This window comes from Mesocricetus auratus, unplaced genomic scaffold (assembly GCF_017639785.1).
Source record: "Mesocricetus auratus isolate SY011 unplaced genomic scaffold, BCM_Maur_2.0 Super-Scaffold_100066, whole genome shotgun sequence".
Classification (NCBI taxonomy): domain Eukaryota; kingdom Metazoa; phylum Chordata; class Mammalia; order Rodentia; family Cricetidae; genus Mesocricetus; species Mesocricetus auratus.
The window spans coordinates 74,602-96,989 of NW_024429235.1; the positions used below are offsets into that span (position 1 = coordinate 74,602).

General features: G+C 38.9%; 1 pseudogene; it reads left to right on the forward strand.

The window, feature by feature from the left end:
* Nucleotides 1–9,544: 9,544 nt before the first annotated feature.
* LOC106020771 overlaps nucleotides 9,545–22,388 on the forward strand; it is an 82,447-nt pseudogene continuing 69,603 nt past the window's right edge.

The window sequence follows — 22,388 nt, forward strand, 5'->3', positions numbered from 1 at the left end:
TATAGACATCACATTCCATCCCTTGTCAACTTGACACACAATCATATCACCATTTATCATGATAAATCTCCAAATGAAAACAATAACCAGGTCATAATTATGCTTAAACAAAACAAGACTATACCACAGATAATTATAAATGCTGTATATATTTATAATTGTGTCAATGACCTTTGGGGGACATCTTTCTCATCACTCAAACTGAAATCTGATAACCACTGATATTCTCTTAATCGTTGCTACCACATGTGATAAGGAATCTGAAGGAAAATACTGTTGACATTTAAGAATGCATCATGTGTGAGAGAGAGATGTCATGTGAATTTTATTGGGGAATAAAGTAAATGGGAAAAGTGCAAGTGGGAGAAGGGAGAATGGTGTCTGAAGTGGGAAAGTCAGAAGAGAAGACAGAGGCAAGGAAAGAGAGTGGAAGCAGAGAGAGAGAGAAAGAGAGTATAGAGAGTAACAGGAGACAGAGAGAGAAAGAAAGATAGAGTAGCAGGAAGAAAGAGACACAGAGTAGCAGGAAGAGAGACAGAGAGGGAGAGAGACAGACAAAGAGAGTAGCAGAAGAGAGAGAAAGGGAGAGAAGGAGAGAGTGGGAGAAAGAGAGTAGCAGGAGAGAGAGGGAGAGAGAGAGTAGCAGTAGAGAGAGAGGGAGAGAGAGAAAGACAGAGAATAGAGAGAGAGACAGAGAGAGAGACACACAGAGAAAGACAGAGAGAGGAACAGACAGACAGAGGGGATGAGAAAATTGGACAGGAACAAGGTGGTCGGGTCACTTTTATTTTATTTCATTGCTATTTTATTTTTTAAGTTTTTTATTTAAATTAGAAATAAGTCTGCTTCACATGTCAATCCTGGGCCCCTCTCCCTTCCCTCCTCCCCTGCCCCATACCAGCCCCCAATCCCAATTCCATCTTCCATCTATTCCCAGGGAGGGTGAGGCACTCCATGGGGGATCCCCAAAATCTGTCATATCAACCAGGGCAGGACGGAGGACCTCCCGCATTCACATCCCACCAGGTGGAGTAGGCTCCCAAAGTCAATTTGTACACCAGGGATAAATACTGATCCATTACCAGAAGCTCCATTCATGCCTGAGGGGTCAGGGCCCTTTTAAAAGCCAACATCGTGGATGTGCACAGGCGATGCTCTTAGTGGCTGCAGCTGAGGGCATGTCCTGTCAGAACCCCAAAGGCAATCCGGTGCAGATGCCTGAATACTGCCACATACAGATATCTGTATGAATACATCATTCACAAAATACAACAGAAACACTCACATCAGCTATAACACTCATTATGCTACTGGTGATGTGGCCTTAGACAGAATTTGGAGCTACCTTCCTCCACTCCCCATTTCGTGTTTCTTCTACCCTCTGCAAGCACCTCAGCAGGTCCTGGGTCTTCTCCTAATCTCTAGTCCTTCATGGATATGGCCCCAGCAATTGTTAGCTCTGGTATTTACGACCCTGTTTCCCCTGTTACTTTCTTTTTACTATATGAATTCTATTTAAATTAGAAACTATCTAATTTTACATATCACTCCCTGGCCCCATCTACCTCACATCCTCATACACCCCTCACTGAACCCTTGTGCTACCTCAGTCCACTCGCCAGGGATGGTGTGATCTTAAGTGAGGGATCATTAAAATTTGTCAAGTCACTTGGGGCAGGGCCTAGGCCTTCCACCATGTATGTGGTCTAAGAGAGTGTCACTCCAAGGGGTGTGGCCACCCAAAGTCCATTTGTGCAGTTTGATAAACACTGGTACCACCTTAAGAGGCCTCAGATACTGCCCAGTGCTCCTAGCTCACACCTATGTTCAGGGGGCCTGGTTTTATCCTATGCTGGTTTCCCAGCTGTCAATCTGGGGTCCATGAGCTCCTCCTTGTTCAGGTCAGCAGTCTCTGTGGGTTTCCCCAGCCTTGTATTGACACCATTGCTCATCACTCCTCCCACTCTGCAAATGGGTTCCAGGAGTTCACTCAGTGTTTAGCTGTGGGTGTCTGCCACTGCTTCCATCAGCTACTGTATGAAGGCTCTAGGGTGGCATATAAGGTAGTCATCAATCTCATTATCAGGGGAGGGCATTTAAGGTAGCCACTCCTCTATTGCTTAGACTCTTAGATGGGTTCATCCTTTTAGATCTCTGGACAATTCCCTAGAGCCAGATTCCTCTTTAAACCTGTAATGGCTCCCTCTATTATGGTCTCTCTTTTCTTGCTCTCCTCTATTCTTCCCGTGACTCAAACTTCCTGCCCTTTCATGTCTTCCTCCCTCCTTTTCTCCCCTTCTCTTTCTCCAAATTCCCTCTCCCCTCCCCCACATGCTTCCAATTTGTTCAGGAGCTCTTGTCCTTTTCCCCTTCTCTGTTTGACAATGGCTGGCTTTTTAATTGCTGAGTCTGAACTGAGGTGACTACAGGGGAGGGTCTGCCCTTGCCACCTTGAGAGCTGGGATTGGATCAGTGAAGCCAAACACAGATTGGAGTCAAAGCAGCCTCTCTCCACCTGCACCTCCCTGTTATGGTGGAAGGTTAACCCAACCTTCATTCTTTGCCTCCTCAAGGAACCGATGCCTGAAGTCTACAGGGTGGCAGGATGGCAGCTAAGTGGATAATTCTCCCCCCTACCTCCTGCTGAATGTGAGCCCCTAGTCTTGACTCATCCCTTCCCATACTGTCCCTTTTCAGCTGGAAGAAGCCAGAATTAAACGGAGGCTCCTGTACCCAGGGAGTCTAGGTTGTTTAGGTGGAAACCCTAGCAGCTTCTGTATCTATGCAGAGAGGTTGGAATGTTTGGTTGCTCTGTTCCTAACCCTGCCCTCAAGATGCCAATGATAGGTCTTCACATGCAGTCACCTCAGTCCAGACTCTACCCCTGAAAAGCCCACTATTGCCGGCTCCATGCACAGAGGGTTGGGGGGAGTGGCTGGTTGGGTGGTAAAAGCCCTCACCTCAGGATTCACCTCTAGGAATCTGGTTTTCTGTTCCCCTGGGGTCACACAGGAATTCTTTGCTCAGATTAAACCATTGTGCTGTGTCTCTTCTGCTCACCTGGTCCTGTCACTCAGGTCTCACCAGCAAACCAGAGCTGCTAGTGGACCCACCAGTCAGATGGGAGGGATCTGCTGGAGTCTACCGTGCTGTGTCTTTGGTTCTGTGTAACTGACAGAAGGAATGTGGAGAAGCTGGGGAAATTCTCTCTCCCTCTCTCTGTCTTCTGTCTCTCCTCTGTCTGTTTCTCCTCTCTGTCTCTCCTCTCTCTCCCTCTCTCTTATCATATCTCTGTCTCCCTCTCCTTCCCTCTTTCTTCTCTCTCCCTCTTTGTCTCTCTCCCTCGTCTCTGTATCTCTCCATCTCCTCTCTGTCCCTCTCTCTAGCTCCATCTCCCTCTCTGTCTCTCTTTCTCTTCTCTCCCTCATTGTCTCTCTCTTACCTCTCTCTCCTCTCTGTCTCCCTCTCTCTTTCCCTCTGAGGGCTCTCTCTTCTCTGTCTATATATTTCTCTCTCCCTCTCTCTACCCTGTCTGTCTTTCTCTCTCTATCTATCCTCTCTCCTTATCTCCTTCTCTCTCACTACCTTCTCCCTCTCCTCCCTGTGTCTCTTTGTCTCTCTTGGGTGTCAGAAAGACAGAGATTGCATCTTCTCTAGCAGAAATGCCTCAATGGCTCTTTTTTTAAATTATCTGTGTAAGTTGTTCCATAATAAAACACCAATTAATCATTTACCTTGGGTCTAATGAACTCATTGACACCTGTCCTTGCGTGAAAAAAATATTTTATTGAAAATGAACACGAGTATGAATTCTAAATTCTCTAAAAATTGTTGACAAGAATAGGGATTTCTCTTCTGTGACTTCTTCCCCATTAGCTTATATAAAGATGTTACAAAAAAGGATTTAAAATATGAACAGGGTTATAGATGTGGATGAGCAAAATTATTACAAGCTCATGGCCAAAAACCAGGTCATGTTGTTTTTTTTTTGAGAACTATATGTAGTGTCTGCTACACAAAAACTCCAGGGTCTACCCTTCTTGGGAACATGCATGACCTATCATAAACCCAAACACTGACATCACATAATTGAATTCGATCAATTCTCTAACCAAACAGAATTTCAAAGGTGAAGATTTTCTCTTGTACGCACTCATTCCTGTATCCCAGGGGTTGAGGCCTTTAAAGTCTTAATAGTTTCCTGTCATCATGCATTGGTTCATGGAACAGAATGCAGGAATTTAGGACTGAATTTAGACCAATAGACTGATCACTAAGAGGGTTTGTTTAAGCAATTAAAGAAAAGCCTGGAAAAAAAAAGGGTTACCTTATCAGCGAACCTATAGAACTTTGTACATAAGATTTTGCAAGTACAAACACAACAGAGACAACACAAATGCTTGAGCAGATTGGTGACACATGTCAGATGTTTTTCCCTGCAGAATCTTGTGTAAATAAATGTATGTTCATTGAAGATCTTATCAAATCCTTTACACCAAGACTTCCTTCAGTATTAAAAATTTCAGGAGCTCACAGATTATTGAGTTATGCAGAGTGCACAGCTTTATCACACTGCTTACAAATAAGGGATTTCTCTGCAGGGTGATTTCTTATACAGGTTTTACGTCATTGGTTTCATTCACAGGGTCAGTCTAGGTTATGTGATATTTTATGATATTTAAGACTGCTGACATGTGAATATGCTTTACCACATTGACTAGATTCATACAGTTTCTGTCCAGTATGTGTTCTTTTATGTGAATGAGTACATACCATGCTTGTCTTTTTGTGACTGGGTTATCTCACTCAGAATGGTTTCCTCTAGTGCCATCCATTTGCCTGCAAGTTTAAAGATTCCATTTTTTTTCTTCTGAGTAATACTCCATTGTTTACCAACTTTTCTCTATCCATTTTTCAGTTGAGGGGTATCTAGGTTGCTTCCAGATTTTGGCTATCACAAATAATGCTGCTATGAGCATAGTTGTGCAGATGTGTTTTCACTTTCATAGGTCAAACACATCAGGACAAAATACCAGCTTTGTGTTTTTTGTTCTTAGGTTTTCAAGTTTCATGAAAAAAAATGTAAAAGTATGTCCTTATGATTCTCTCACTTCCCTCAGAATCCCATGTAAATTCATCTCTTTCATATCAAATTAGTAATTTACATATTCTCTCTCATTCTGTTGACTAATTTGTCTAAGTGGTTGCCATTTAATCAATTTATTTGTGAAAACAACATGGCATTTTGCTTATTCTTCCTTTGGTTATTCCTGTTGCTGTGCTTTTCTAACACATTGATTTTATTCCTGGTTTTCCAGTGCTCTTATTTTTTCTTGTTTGTTTTTGTTTTTTTTGTTTGTTTGTTTTTTGAGACAGGGTTTCCCTGTATTGTTTTGGGGGCTGTCCTGGAACACTCTGTAGACCAGGCTGGCCTCGAACTCACAGAGATCTGCCTGCCTCGGCCTCCCAAATGCTGGGATTAAAGGCGTGCACCACCAATGCCCGGCTGCTCTTATTTATTTATACATACAATATTGAGTATTGTTTTTGTAGTGCTGTCTAGTTTGTAATGAAGATATTAATGAGAAATCACTCTAGTACTTTTATGTAGGCATTCAGTGCTTTGAATTTGCCTCTTAGAACTGCCTTCATTGTGTCCCTTGTTTCAGACATGCTGTGTTTTCACTTTCATTCTTGATTTCTCTCTTGATTTCTTGTCTCACTTGTTAATGAGTTGTTTAGCTTCCATGAGTTTTTCTATTATCTGTTGTTATTGTTGATATCCAGCTTTAATTCATAGTGTTTGTGTAGTATTCAGGGTGTTATTTCACTTTTCTAATAACTTATAGATGTGTTTATTCATTATTTTGGCGAATTTTTGAGAGAGTTCCATAGATTGTTGTGCCAAAGAATATTCTTTAGTATTTAGTGGTTATATTACATAGATGTCTATCACATCTTTTTGACTCATGATCTCCAGTTTCTTTTTTTTTTTTTTGGTTTTTCGAGACAGGGTTTCTCTGTGGCTTTGGAAGCTGTCCTGGAACTCACTCTGTAGACCAGGCTGCTTGAACTCACAGAGATCCAGCTGCCTCTGCCTCCCGAGGGCTGGGATTAAAGGCGTGTACCACCAACGCCCAGCTGATCTCCAGTTTCAATACATAGTTCATATCTGGAAGATCAAACTCTTTGTGTGATAAGTGTATTGAAGTCACCAGGTATTACTGTGGTAGATCAGCAGTAGCACTGTTTCTTCTTAACAAACAATGTTGTCCTGGTATTCGAAGGCATGTTAAAAATTGTTACATATTCATGTTGTATTTTAACTTTAATTATTTTATACTGTCCTCAACCCCATCAGGTCTGTTTTTCTTGGATTTTATTTTGTTATAAAATATAAAAGTAACTATGCCTGCTACCTTCTCACATGCATTTTATTTTTAATATTTTTTAATCCTCTTAAAGTCATCAGTGACTGGCCCTGATGGTGAAATTTGAATGTTGGAGTTATCAGGAAAATGCATCCTATTTTCTAATCCACTCTGCTAGCCTGTGTCATTTTTTTTCTTCAAGAATTTTTTTCTGACTCTAATACCCTTGGCTGAGGTCACAGAGATCTGCCTGTCTCTACCTACAGAGTTCTGGGATTAAAGGGTGTGATACCACCACTTGGCAGCCAGTGTCTTCTTATACAGGAGTAACAATTGTCCTTTTGATAGTTATTAATGGGCACTGTGTATTGATTTCTGTTCTTTTGTGTGGTATGTTTTCCACACTATTTTGATGAACTATTAGAAGAATACTTATCAATTCTGTCCTATTGAATATAATAAGCCTTAACTTCAAAATCATGGTTTCCTTCTGTAGGCTTGATTTTCTTGGCAGGGGTTGGTTAAAGATGATTTTATTGTGAAATGTTTCTCTTCTGTTGATGTGATGATATTTTCTTGGATATAATGCTCTAATTTGACACCTGTGGCAACTTGTAGAACATGCTCTCAGACACCTCTGTATTTCAGAGCATCCATTGTAAATCCAGGCATTAGTCTAATGGGTCAGACATGGTTTGTGTTGTGGTCTCCTTCCTTTGCAGGATTTAGTGCCTCCTGAGTGCTGGGAGTAAAGGAGTGTGCCTGACTCTTCCAATCATTTTTATAATTTGTGTTTCTGCTTGACTCGGAAGTAAAAATTTCCCTAAATGACTCTGCTTTATATTGTGATCATGATTAGAAATGGATTTTTTTTGCCTGAGCCTGCTGAGGAATAGGGAGAATACTACATGAGTGTCCTTACACTCACTAAGTGAAATCCACATGCTTCTTTGCTTAGGAATAGTGTTCTTTTGGAAATAATGCCCTGGATCTCTGTACCTCCTTAAGGTAAGAAATCTTCCTCTATTCTTTTCTTTTCTTTTTTTTTTTGATTTTTGTTTTTCGAGACAGGGTTTCTCTGTATTGTTTTGGAGGCTGTCCTAGAACTCGCTCTGTAGACCAGGCTGGCCTCGAACTCACAGAGATCTGCCTGCCTCTGCCTCCCGAGGGCTGGGATTAAAGGTGTGTGCTACCAACGCCCGGCCTTCCTCTATTCTTCTGCATAGGTTGTTGTGATGGCTATTCTTGTTAGTCAAACTGACAGCTATAGGAATTAACTAAACCTCAAAGAGTTGGGTACAGGATTTTTCCATAGTTTTTGAAAGTAAATCCTCATATTTAATATAGATTACTTGAGGTGACATCCATTTTCAGTTGCTTGATGGCTGCAGCTCACCTCTAACCCCAGCACTCAGGAGGCAGAAGCATTCTGATTTTCTGAGTTTCAGGCCAAAGTAGTTCACAGAATGAGTTCCATGGAGGCATAGAAAACCCCTGTTTTGAAAACATCAAAACAAAACAAAACAAAAAGCAAACAAAACTAAAGATTAAGATCCATCCTTACCCGGGCGTTGGTGGCGCACGCCTTTAACCCCAGCACTCGGGAGGCAGAGGCAGGCGGATCTCTGTGAGTTCGAGGCCAGCCTGGTCTACAAAGTGAGTCCCAGGACAGCCTCCAAAGCTACAGAGAAACCCTGTCTCAAAAAACAAACAAACAAAAAAAAATCCATCCTTAATCTGGGTCAGACCTGCTGGTGGCAGCCTACATATAGAAAGGATATTGTAGAAGGAAGCTCTCTCTTTCTCTGTTTTTCCTCAGCCCTGGCTAATATATTCATTCCTTTATCACAATTACAGCCATTTCCTTGAGTGTTTGGTGTATATCGAAGACCAGCTGAGATATTCAGCCCAATGATGAGAACAACTCCTGGATTCTTCAAATTTTTATGGGAAGGCATCCATTGCTGGACTATCTGGACCAACACCTAAGACATTCTAATAAATCCATTTCCACACATGTGTAGTGATTCATTCTACCAGTCCTGTTCATGTAGAGAACCATGAATAATGCAATTGTGGTTTTTATTTATTTTTTCAACTCCCCACTGAGGAAGTTGTACTGGATCACAATGGTGACCTTAAACATGGTTTTTCCTTGCTCCATTATTCTCTAAATATTAAACATTCCATGAGGGTTACTCTGCAGTACTATTCATTTTTCATCAGTATGCTCTGAATTTCAGGAATGTAAGGAATGTAACACCTAAAGCAATGGTGCTTATCCAGCTTTCTGATGGGAGAAAGTCCCATTTTCTTGCTTGTGAGCTGGTTCCTGATTTTCTTTCCTGGTTGTCTGTTGTCCCTATTTCAACCGGATAAAAAGCAAGTTCATGTCACCTTACTCAGTGTGAAGCCATATAACAAACCTCTCAGCACCTCTTGGCTCAAGAGTTTCCTGAAATCTTTTATTTATTTATTTATTGGGGAGGTATTTCAATACAGGGTTTCTTTGTATTCCTTTGGAGTCTGTCCTAGAACTGGCTTTTGAAGACTAGGCTGGTCTCTATCTCACAGAGATCTGCCTGCCTCTGCCTCCTCAGTACTGGGTTTAAAGACATACGCCACCACCACCTGCCTTTTGAAATCACTTTTTAGTTGTTGATATTTTGGCTGCTCTTTCACCAGTGTGACAGAAATTCACTGCACTACACACATTATAGAGGGCTGTAAAAGTTTGCTAGCTACTCGGTGTTAAGAACAAACAAGAGTAAGTACCTTTGGAGATCAGGGTCTGCATTTCCAACCAGATGCAAATGCTATTGAAATGCACATCTGTGCTGACTCAGAAAAGGTCTTTGTCAGCCAGGCATTGGTGGCACACGCCTTTAATCCCAGCACTCAGGAGGCAGAGGCAGGCAGATTACTGTGAGTTTGAGACCAGCCTGGTCTACCGAGCAAGTTCCAGGACAGCCTCCAAAGCCACAGAGAGACCCTGTCTCGAAAAACCAAAAAAAAAAAAGGTCTTTGTCCAAGAACCAATGGGCTGTCTCTTAAAGCACAGTGTGAGCCTATGGGAGGAACTCTTGTTTCTCAGGCTTCACTAAACAATCAGTCACTCAAGGCGATCTGCCAGTCGGAAGTTGTGCTGGTTCCTTTCTGGCACAATCTTCAGGCTTGGCTTTGCAGAGAAACTGTTCTTGTGGTCTTGTGTGCTGTTCTGTGAGAGCTACTGCATGGAGCTGAGCCAAGAGGAGCTTGAAAACCACGGCATGGTGAGCTTGGGGCTTCCATCCCCAGATGGCGAGAAGTGCCGAGTTGAGCCATGGGAACCAGTTCAGAGTGTCTTCCCAAGGCTGGGTAGGAATAAGAGGCCGGAAGCAGAGTTTGCCATGTTCCTGCCTGGTCTTGCATTGTCCTGCATGATCCTAATGGTCCTGTATGCCCCGGTATATTTCTATGTGATCCTAACAGCCTGCATGGACTTGCAATTTTCTGGGCCACCTGGTGGGTTCTTGAGTATGTTCAGTTTGCTGGCTGTGCATATGCACAGCATTAGTATTGGGACTGTGCTTTGAAATATCCTTGTTGACATGACTATTAAATGTAGCCACCCTTAGTGCTTGTCCTGACACTATCAAACACAGAATTGCCAAACACAGAGAGCTGTGGTCCCTTTTTTGTTTTCAGAAGTTCTGCACTTGCAAAGTTTGCTATTTATATTTTCAATGGACTTCGAGTTAATCATGTGGAGCTTGAAAACAAGACTTCCTGTGTAGAGGAGCACTCCACTGATAAAATGTGTGGGTAAAGAACTGAATTCATGGGCTTGAGAGAAGGTTGAGAGTCTACGAGCTGTGACTGCTCTTCCAGAGGTCCTCAGTTCAGTTTCCCACAGCGATATGTTGGGTCACAAGGATCTATAATGAGATCTAGTACCCTCATCTGGCTTGCAGGTATACACCCAGGAAGAACACTCTATTCATAATTGGAAAGATGTATTCAGACTTAGGCACTGCTTTCAGATATGTTTAGGTTTTAGATGGGATAGACATGCTTGGGATAGCATATCGGTAGATTATAATTTCTTTATCATCTTCTATGTATATATGCTTTATACATGTTTGTGGCATTTTGTGTATTGGCACAATTGAGTTTTGTTTAAAGTCTAAATCTTTTCTTTAGACTAAAATGGGAATTGTAGGGAGAGATCTACTTACCCATAGAGCTGACCACACACCTTTGTGCGTGGGGACATATATGGAGAATGTAAGAGAGATAAAACAGCTAATGGGAGGCATGGTCAGCACTAAGGGTACATAGATCTCTCCCTACACATAATAAATAAATAAATCTTTAAAAAGGAAGTAGTTATTAAAGCAGAACTACACTCATCATTAAACAAAATTGCTAAAATTACAGAAGTTCAAGCAAAATAGAGGAACTGGATAAAATGCTGTGGCCCTTCCTAACATGATTGTGATTTCCAGGTTAAAATGTATGCCTCAAAGAAACCATGTGGGCAGTACTTGCTATGATTTAGTACAAATCCCAGTGTCTGGAGCTCATGGCTCTAAAGCCTGTTTCAAATTTCTGACATATATTTTTTGTTACAGTTATATTATTCCTAGTATCCCTTTTCTGCCTCAATGTCTCTCACACAGACTCTTCACTGTGTTCTAATACATGGTGTTTTTCCCAATTAGCCTCAGCTGTCAACATGTCCTAGCCTAGAGACATCTGAGTGAACATCAGTTGAGGGTGTGCTTAGATCAGAATATCTGATGGCTGTGTCTGAGAGAATTTGTGTTGATTATGATTGATGTGTGAAGTCTATTCCTTTGAGTTGGCCATATTCCTCAGCAAGTAGGCCTGGGCTGGGTAAGAGAGCTAGCATAGCACTAGAAAATAACAAGGCAAGAGAGATAGCTAGGAAGCAATGTTTCCTCATGTTTTACCTTTATTTATTACATGAGTTTCTAGCATAAATTCACACTAGGTTGGACAGTGACATAGAATATCAACCAAGTTTACCTGTTCACTACCTGAGCTGGTTTGGCTCGAGAATTTAATCAGAAAGCTGGTACAAAATATGGGCCTGAAATGTGATTTCCTTGTTGTTGTTTTGTTATCCAGCCCAGGAATTCCACTGACTCATGGCAGCTTTCTTCACTCCTTTTTAGTGTTTGGATTATGAGTCATGTATTCCAATCATTCATAAAAGATAGTGTTATGTCTGAAGAGCTAGGTTCACAATTTCTTGTAGAGTTATGATTGAAAGTGACTCAGGCAATGAAAGCTATATAACAGCATCTCCAGAAACTTATGTCATTTGGTTATATCCATTGTGTCATTCACAGAATTTGGGGGGATAATATGGGGTATTTGAAAACAAAACCCAACTAGTCTGGAGAAATGGTAACTAAATTTAGTGCTTGTCAGGATTGCAAGAAGAGCTTCCTCCAGCTTACTCAACACCATCTTAGTTAATATGAATTGTAGCAGTTACTGGATGAATACTAGAAAATGGAATTCTAAGCTGGGCATTTCTGGTGCATCCCAACACTCGGGTGGCAGAGGCAGGCAGATCTCTGTGAGTTCAAGACCAACTTGGTCTACAAGACCAAATTCTAAGACACCCTCCAAAGCCACAGAGAAATCCTGTCTCAAAAAATAATTTTAAAAACATGTTATTTTAAGTAAAATTTTTTGAATATTCATACGTGTAATTTGTAGCTCTAGAGTTTCATAGGAGGAACTCTCTCCTTGGCATCATGAGGAATCTTCACAAAGACAGTTTATAAGCTTATACAAGTATGCTGTGGTTTCTAAAATTTAAGGTCTTCACTGTCACCTGCCTATACTAATGAGTGGGATTATAAATTGTGTACATCTTTTATTGCCAACTCCATGATGTGGCAAAGGCTTTTCTGTAATATTTAGCCATAGAGAAGTTTCAAACTGATGTTTGTAACTATATAGACCTGTGGATATTGTGAATTGGGTAAATGTAGCAACTGTTGCTTTAATAAAATTTATTTTCAATATTAGAATCCCCTACTCATGAAGTTGACCTAAGCAGGATCAATATGAAACCTGAGTTAATTCTTGTATGCTTCTAAAATAACCACATAGGACAGCTTGCTTTTATAGACTTTAGGTGCCTGCTATCATTTTATGAAGTTTATTCACGTGTATTTGTTACTCACCAGGTCAAATACTGTTGCTGTACAAGTACAATAAGCTTGTTCCTGACAACACATGATAGAACCAAGTACTGAAAGTTGTCTTTTGGATACTACATATGTGGTATACTATGTACATGCACTGGCAAATCAAACATGTATATGCAACACAAAACCTCTCTATCATACAGAAACACAAATATTCACACTGCATATGCATAAACATTAATTCCCCCTTATGCAAAAACACAGACACACTGCAAACACACACATAAACATTAGTACAAACATACTCAGAAAGAAAACTAAACACATCACATAAAGCACATAATACACACAGAAATACAAATATCATACAAATGTGCACACACAAATACATACACACACATTCACCCACCAAGACACTTTCAAAATCAGTATTAGAATTTTAGCAATACTTAGGATATATGTATTCAAAAAATTTTCACAAGACTGATTTTTTGCAATTTGTTATTTATCATTTGTGTGATATAGCAGTGTGTTCTGTCAAGTTCTGACCTCATTGACCTAGTATCTGTTGTAGCATAAAATACATATTTGTGAAGTGTAATATATGGAAATGTTGGTTCCTATCAGCAGAAGATGAGTAAATTAATTTTCCACTTAATATCAGTGGCATAGGAAAATCATTTAGAATCTCTATCAGCACCTTGTTAAGCTGCAATGGTAGGGGAAACTGACATTTTACAGACTCTTTAGTTTTAAGTACAGAAGACTTTAGTATTGTGATGTCATGAAAATTACTTTGTTTTGATTTTTTTGGGGGGGTTTGAGGCAGGGTATCTCTTTATTGTTTTGGAGGCTGTCCTGGGTCCTGTCTTGATTTTCATTCAGACCTGTGTGAATTATGTTTGGTTTTTGTCCTTTTGTCCCCTGTCTACAGGAATTACTTCTAAATCATCATTATTACTCAGCTTTCCTCAATATTATATGTATAAATAAATAAGAGCAGCCGGGCGTTGGTGGCGCACGCCTATAATCCCAGCACTCGGGAGGCAGAGGCAGGTGGATCTCTGTGAGTTCGAGGCCATCCTGGTCTACAAAGTGAGTTCCGGGACAGCCTCCAAAGCCCCAGAGAAACCGTGTCTTGAAAAACCAAAAAAAAAAAAAAAGAAATGATTGTTTGATATCTGAGAATATTTGTCTTTGGAATGACTTCAGTAAACAAATCAGGATATTTGATTAGTAAATATTTTGTATTAGTTTTTGCTTCATCTTTGCTTTTCTCACAGGAGGATAATTGTCCTGTGAGATGACTTCTTAGTTTTAAGGTGTGATTTGTATCATGTATCCTATCTTTGAATATAAACTCAGGATTTTCTTGTGGATAAGATTGAGAATGTGTGTAAGGAAGTTTATTTCTTTTTCTTAAAAAGTCTAAGAATGTTTTAGAAATTATAGTTGCCCTGTTTTTCAAAATTAAATTAACCAATGAATGGGTATATTTGAGCTATTTTTGATGGGTAGCTGTACTGGATTTCAAATATGTAAACCAGGTTGGCCTTATACTTGGGGTAATCATGCTAAATTCCAACAGCTGGGATTACATTTGTGAGGTCAGTATAATATCATTTATCTTCTAGTTATTATTATTTGCTAATATATGTCTAAATTACTGATTTTGTATTGCAGAAAATGTAAAATCTGTTAACAAATGTAGCTCTTTCTTACTGGTACATGATCATTGGGATGGACATTTCCTCTCATTCAGTTGGAAATTAGGAATTTCAAGTTCAGATTAGTTAAATTAGCATTCCATTTTCAGTGCTATGGAAATATAGAGAGATTATGTGTGTTGAAGTGAAGCTATTATTTCTTTTTGGTAACAGTAACAATGTACCAGAAATGTACAGTCAAATATAAAATTGAGAAATAAAAGTTTTAAGCCAGGTGTTGGTGGCGCAAGCCTTTAATACCAGCACTCAGCAGGCAGAGGCAGGTGGATCTCTGTTAGTTTGAGACCAACATGTTCTACAAGAGCTAGCTCCAGGACAGCATCCAAAACCACAGAGCAACCTTGGCTTGAAACCTAACTCACTCACCTCCTCCTCGCCCCTACCCCCAAAAGAAAGAAAGTTTTCCTACAGTCACAGTATATGTTCTTTTAGGCCACTGAGGACAGGTCGTGATCCTTGTGGGGGCACTCAGTGATTTCTTTTGTCATGTCCCGAGACCTGCTTATTCACTGGACTTAAGATCACTTGGTGTTTGCAGTGAATGTAGGAGCCCATGTTAAAAATGAGGAGAGCAAGAAATTAAGTATATGATCCAAGCATGCCCTTGTCTCTAATTCAGCATAGTGAAACTATGTATGCAACCCTGGAACTTGTTTTATACTATTATTGCTTATTTATGTTTCTATTATAGCCCAAGCCATTATGTAGCCCCTCCTGCTCCACTCTTTTCTTAGTAAATTTCCTATTAGAAGACACTAGCTGTTATTTATGTTTCTATGTGTTTTAACTTTGCTTGCATGTGTTATATCTGTACCAATGGGATTTCTTGTATCCATAGATGCCGGATTCTTTGCAACTGGGGTTAAAGTTGGTCATTGTGCTTCTATGTCGATTCTGGAAATCAAACCTGTGTCCCCTAGAAGATTAACTAGTGATCTCAATTGCTGAGCATTTGCTCCCATTCCTCAGTTTTTGCCCACATCTTAGGAAATATTTTTAATGTGGTCTCTGTTTGACATTATTGCTAGTGTTTGTTTAGCTAAGTTTTACTGACAGGCTCTGAGGTAGCCCAGACTGATCTTCACCTAATTTGTATCTGGGAACTTCTGATCCTTCTTCTGGTACAAGAAATGCTGGGATTACAAGTGTGCACTATGACCACAGCTGTTACACTTATTGTTTGTAATATGAACGCATGGGAAACAACCAATTGGTCATTTGAATATGTGTTTTATATACTCCACTGTAGGCTTCTGTCAACCAGAGATTGTTACTGTATGTTGTCCTCTAAATTTGTGGACATATTGTGCTCTTTAATTTGAATTCTTGAGAATCACAAGTCTAAACCAGTGTTTTATCTTGTTGGGATTTTATTTCTGAATTGACTAATGTTAACTCAGAGTCCTTTGAGTCAGAAAAAAATGAGCATGACAATAATACATGAGCAAAATTTGCCTCTTACACATTTTTACAATAAATAGACATTTAAAATTAAAACCATTGAATACAGAAAAGCTTTCCTCATTCAGCCATGGCTGAGTGTTTGAAAGTCTTGGAGATTTAATTGAATGATTTATGTTGTAAAGCTACTTGGCAGATAAGTTATAGTTTCTTTAATCACATCTGATACTCACTTGAAAACATGGTAAAGCAAGTTGCTTTCTATTTCACATTACTTTGAATACAGTGATTTCAAGACTTAGACATGTCCTTCTTGATAAAAGAATGGGGTTATAATTGAGTGATTGTAAGAGCTTCAGAAATGGTTTCTTTTGAAGGAAAATGAAATATCTTAAGAGATGTAATCACCATTCATATTGTCATATTTTGTGGTTTTCTACTCCTATTTTGAATCTTCATTTTATAATAATGTTTACTTTTGGAAAATCAGCACACTACCAGTTTCACAGTACTTTCCTGTATATAATTTATAAATTTTTTCTGAGTTTGAGAAGCATTCATTTGCCATGTTTTTATTGATAAGAACTTTAATCCCAGTACTCAGGAGGCAGAGGCAGTCAGATCTCCTTGACGTATAAGCCAGCCTTGTGTACAGAGCAAGTACCAGGAGAGGCTCCAAAGCTACACAGAAAAAGTCTTTATTGAAAACCAAAAAGAAAAAAAAACTATTCATCTTATTTATTGGTGAGAGATTTGCACATCATGTTGCAATTATTTTTCTCCTACGTAGGAACAACAATGATCAAAATAATGTTGAAAAATTCATGGCTATTCACTATTTTGGTTTTGATAGTCCTACATTAGAGACCCGTTATTATTTTATGATTTTATGCAAAAGTGCAACATATATTGTCATCAAATCCACCTCATATTTGCTCACTTCTTTGCCCTTGTCTTCTTTGTTTGTTTGTATGTTTTGTCCTTCATCTCCACTTCAGGAGATGGATTTAGACTCCCTTAGTTCAGTTAGTTCTAGTGGTAGTAAAGTGATAATTTCCCTTACAGGTCAAATTCACAGTATGTTACACAGGCAAGGCTGCCTGGAACTAAATGCATAGAGACAAGAACTAAATTACAGTCTCTGGAGGAATAGCCTTGATTATGCTCTACTGCCTGGCTGCTTTAGTTATCTTCATTATTTTCTTTTCTATAAATTTCTATTTATATTTTCATATAATATATTTTGTTTATGGTTTTCCTGTCCCGGATTCCTCCCAGATTTTCCCTTCCCATCGAAATCTATACTCCCCCCTCTCGCTAGAAATAAACAGGTAGTTAAAACATATCTTTGCTATCTTACATACTGCTAAACCACATTCCAAGGAAGAGTACAGCTCCACAGTAGGCTGGGCCATCCCTCAAAAATCATTAATCATGGCAAAGCCACAGCTTTGAAGCTCCTTTTCCCAAATAATCCTTAGCTCACAGCACATGAAGGAAAAGTCAACCAGGACATGGACTTTGAGTTGAGTGCCAGCCAGTGCTATGTAGTAAAAATAAATTCAACTAAAGTAACTAACTTAATAACTAACTAACTAAATCCTTATAAGTATTTTATCTTTTATCATTTCTCTTTTCTAATAATTTGAACCCTCTCTCAACATGCTGGAATATTTGATCATGAAACATTCTAATGCTTTTGTCATTCCTTAACTTTGTCTTGTACCCAAGTATGATGATTTTGTTCAGAGGTATAAAACTGAGAAGGATGCTTTGCATGTAGGTACAGTCTGGTCCGGGTATCATACACTTTTATTTTTATTTCTAAATCAAATCTCAAGTGACAACTGAGAAATGAACCCTAAAACTTGTTCTTTTGACTCCTCATGAACATTGTAACCCATGCACAGTAGTGCTTCTTATTTTGAATACACAGGCAAAATGAAAAGATAGATGAATATTAGGAATAGTGAGAAGTGCAAACATCTAGGAGGTTTTTAATAACACTGATTTTTCTTGCTGGAGGCCAGGTTGAAGTTTGAAACTTAAGGAGGCTCATTAAAGTCTTAGTGATGTAATAAGATTCAGAAGAGTCATTGAAGTTAAGTGAGTTAGTAGGAATGATTGAGTGTAGATTATAGATGCAGATGTTGTGGTGTAATGTCTATATGATACAAGAAGGTGTCCTTTCATTAGGGGAATGAAAGAACATGAAAAAATCAATACATGTCTTGCTTTTGTAAACAAGTGCATGTTGGGGAAGTCCTGGGTATATGTCAATAAATTACTGCTGGCCAATAGGCAACCTAGATAGGAGGGACTAGGAGTCCAAAAGGACTCTGGGAAGGAGAAACACAGGAGAACACAGAGATTCAAGATGTAACCGCCATGGGGTAGAAAGCCCAGGACGTCTCCAGTAAGAGAAATACATAGATTAACAATTATGGGGTAATTACTTAAGTCGGAGCTAGCCAGGAAGAAACAGGCAAGGCCAAGAGCTTCATAATTAATATATCCTCCTGTGTGTTTATTTGGGACTCATGCGGCTCTCGAACCAGGCTGGCGGGAAAGTTTCTCTCAAGGAAAAGTCTTCTCTTTACAAGTGCATTCTGTATTACACTGTTTCCAGATACACACATTTGACAGCGCTTTTGTGGATGCCAGAGGACTGCTATAGGGAATTTCTTTCCTTCTGATGTGGTCTTGTGATTGAAACTATGCTTTAGCCTTGATTGCAAAGGCCTTTATTGTCTGAAGCAACCCCTAAGCCATCCTATTTTTCATTATTTCTATTTATTGTTCAGAGCTAATTTGAATGTGTTTCTGTGAATCTGATGCAAATAATCCTGCTGCATTCTGTCCAAAATCTGAATCCCCAAAACATCAAGAGGACCATTTTGGTGAAAAAGCAGTCATTTACTGTTGCTGTTTACCAAGCTAACCCCATTACTTCAGTCCTTTCAGCCATCCACCAAAGCTGATGACTGGAGAAAAGACCCCAAGAAATCATGAGGCAGGGATCTTATAGGGCAGCATAAGGGATGTTTCCAGTGGTGTCTCACGACTGGTTCACTTCCAGGTTTGAATGACCTGCCCCGTGTTAATTGGTAAAGTGGCTATTATGGCCCATAGGACCTCCTAGGGTGGTTTTTCTGCTCTGCTTATCTCTGTTGTGCACTTGTCCATAAGGCACAGCCAGAGCCTAAAGCACAGCCTTGCCAGCTAAATTCTGATTGGTTTCTTGCCAGGAGGAGGACATCTGTCCTCCTAGTGACAAGGACAGGAGTTCCAAGGTGATGAAAGCACATGTTAACCTGTCATGGCTCCTAAAACATAAGGGAGGGGGCTGCTCCCTTCAGCTGATGTATCCTTAATACATTAACTATATGTATGTTTGCTTGCCATCCAAGGACATTCATCAGTTGATGCAAATCTAGGGTGTTTCCTTATCCTGGCTGCTTTAAAAAATCACAGTGACCATGTATTAATAAATATCTCTCTAGAGTTGTATATTGACTTTCTTCAATATATATATATGGGTGGTAATACTGGTTCATAATGGTATATCTGGAGTTAGCCTTTATATAAATGGTTGATCACTTTTCTGCATTCAATGGCAGCACGTGCTACATTTTTTTAATTTTGGGCATTCTGACTTTGGTGATACATAATAAGAGAGAAGTTAAAATTAATACTTTCCTAGTTCCTAAGTATGTTGAACAATTTTAAAGGTTTGATAACCAGTATAATTTAATTTACTGAAAATTCTTTTTCTCTGTACCCCATGATTAATATTTAAATGATAAACAAATAATGACTCCCTTCCTCTTTGTCTCTCTAATAATTCCATGCCCCTGTTGTGGACTACTGGCATAAGGTTGTATTACATATGTTTATCCTGTGGAAAATTACTTTATTTATTGTAAAGGGAAGCCTTTCTGCCAGCCTGGTTCCAGAGCTGCTTCAGTCCCAAATAAACACACAGGAGGCTATCTTAATTATGAAGCTGTTGGCCTTGCTTGTTTCTTACTAGCTAGCTCTGACTTAAGTATTTATCCCATAATTGTTAACCTAAGTATTTCTCTAACGGGAGTAAGGTTTCTGGGCTTCTTATCCCTGCGGCATTTACATCTTTACTCCCAGTGTTTCTCCTATGCAGAATCCTTCTGGACTCGTAGTCCCACCTATGTTGCTTCCCTATTGGCCAACAGTGGTATATTAACATATACACTGGCTTTCTCCAACAATTATATGAAGGTTTTTAAAATTTTTTCTGTTACATTTGTCCAATTATGTGAAATAATTGTCCAATTTCTCTGAAGTAGACTCAGTCTGTTGATCTGTTTGCATGTCTCTCTGTGTCTGTTAATAGGTAATTCTCTTGCGATATAATATACCATTCTGAGCATTCAGAAATAATAGAGGTTAAACCCCATCAGGCTCCCTCTTAAGTGACATATATATATAATTCCTGTGTCATAGAGTAAGTACGGGGAAAGTGCTTCATTATATTGTGTATATTGTGGAAGAAGGATACATTTACAGTGCTGTCTTTATCATGCATTTTTGTTTTTTACATGTATGGCATATTGTAGTATGCAGTAACCTATCAAGATTTGCATATCAACTTCACTCAGGAAGAGTGGGCTTTGCTAGATCCTTCACAGAAGAATCTTTACAAAGATGTGATGCTGGAGACCTATATGAACCTCAAGGCTATAGGTAATTCTGTGTATTTTCTCTCACTCTTCATAATAAGGGGACAACTGTTTCTTGGTTATTGATGATCTTTTGTAATTTAGAATGAGAATGAAGAAGACCAAGGAAATAAATCAGTCATGTTTCTAAGGATCATTGAAGACAGTTAAATTTCAAGCAATATTCAATAATATATCATATATTTTTGATGCTATATTTTAGGCTACAAATGGGAAGATGATAATATCAAAGAACATCACCAAAGTTCTCAAAGGCATGCAAGGTAATTTTTATGTTTTTGCTGATATTAATTTGCCTCTGAAGATATTTTAATGTGTATGGAATTTGCAAAGAAAAGCATCAGTGCACATAATCACATCATAAAGTACAGTGACTATCATTAAATTGTCACGAGATCATAATCCTTATCAAATAGAAACTGCATTATGTTTGCAAGTCCTCGTTTAGGAAGGAAGACAACATATGACTGCTTTCACACAATTTGAGTCATAGTTCAATCAGAGGTGTGCTGATGAGAATTGCAAATCCATGTAGTTTCATACCACTCATTTTACAGAAGGTATACACATTGAAAAGATGTTAATTATATTTCCAACACATTCTCATCAGCAAATAGTTCATAGTAAAACTATTTTTACTCAAATAAATGTTCTGATTTTGCTAAGTACAGTCAGATAGATAGTTTGAGTCAGATTTCAGTTGGGGGTGACTATGTACATCCTTAATCCCTGTACCTTATGTCCATGAAGAACACGAATACAAAATCCATTACTTCAGTGTGGAAACCTTTTTATTTCTTACTCTTCTTTTAGTAGGTATATCTTATGGCACTCAAAATGCAAACCATATGAACACAGGGACATGAAAAGAGCAATGAGCTCCTCTCCATCTCAGAACAATTAAAAGATATGTAGTAAACTGTGTATTTAGCAGAATTGTTGAACATGATTTAAATTTACAAGTGCTTGGTTTTCCAGGTTCATTTTTATACTGCAGAAAAGCTCTACGTGTACAAGCAAGGTGGAAATATTTCCCAATGTCTTGATGCATCTTTTCAATGTAATTTGAGTCACAATAGAGAAAAATTTATCAATGATAAAAGTGCCATAAATGTAAGAATTATTTTTGTTCTCCATATTCATGAAAAAAATCTCATGGAAAAAAATATGCAATAATTGTAAACCAGGCAATAAAGTTTCTTAGCATTAGAAACTTCAGAAATTGAAAACAATCTTTAATGAAGGATACACCATGAATGTAAACAAAGTGAAATGAGCTTAATACCTGATTAGTTATTAAAATTAGACAAAATTGTAAAATTAATTATAAATATTTAAGTTTTTAATTTTTTTTAAATCATGAGTTCATTTTACATTCCAATCCCAGTTCTTTCTCCTACCCCTCCTCTTGCCCCCTTGCATCCTCACACCCCTCTTTCCCCCTAGTACATCCCTAGTCCACACCCATTCTGAGGTCATGAATATAGTAAAGCTTTTACTCGTGTCAATTATCCTTTGCAGACATGAAAGTAGTTCAAAGGGAGAGAAGCCTTCTGCATATATTCAATGTCATAAATATTTTGGATATGACAATCAGCTTCCAAGTCATGAAAGAACACAGACTAGAGGGAAAATCCATGAATGTAATCAATGTAGTAATGCCTATCTACACCATAGTCATCTTCAAATGCATGAAAACACACATGCCAGAGAGAAACGCTATGAATTTCATCAGTGTGGTAAAGCCTTTCCTCAGCTCAGTGCTCTTCCAGTACATAGAAGAACACATACTGGAGAGAAACCCTATGAATGTACTCAATGTGGTAGAGCCTTTGCTTGCCAAAGTCATATTCAAGTGCATAGAAGAACACATACTGGACAGAAACCCTATGAATGTACTCAGTGTGGTAAAGCCTTTGTTCGGCCAAGCCATCTTCAAATGCATAGAAGAACACATACTGGAGAGAAACCCTATGAATGTACTCAGTGTGGTAAAACCTT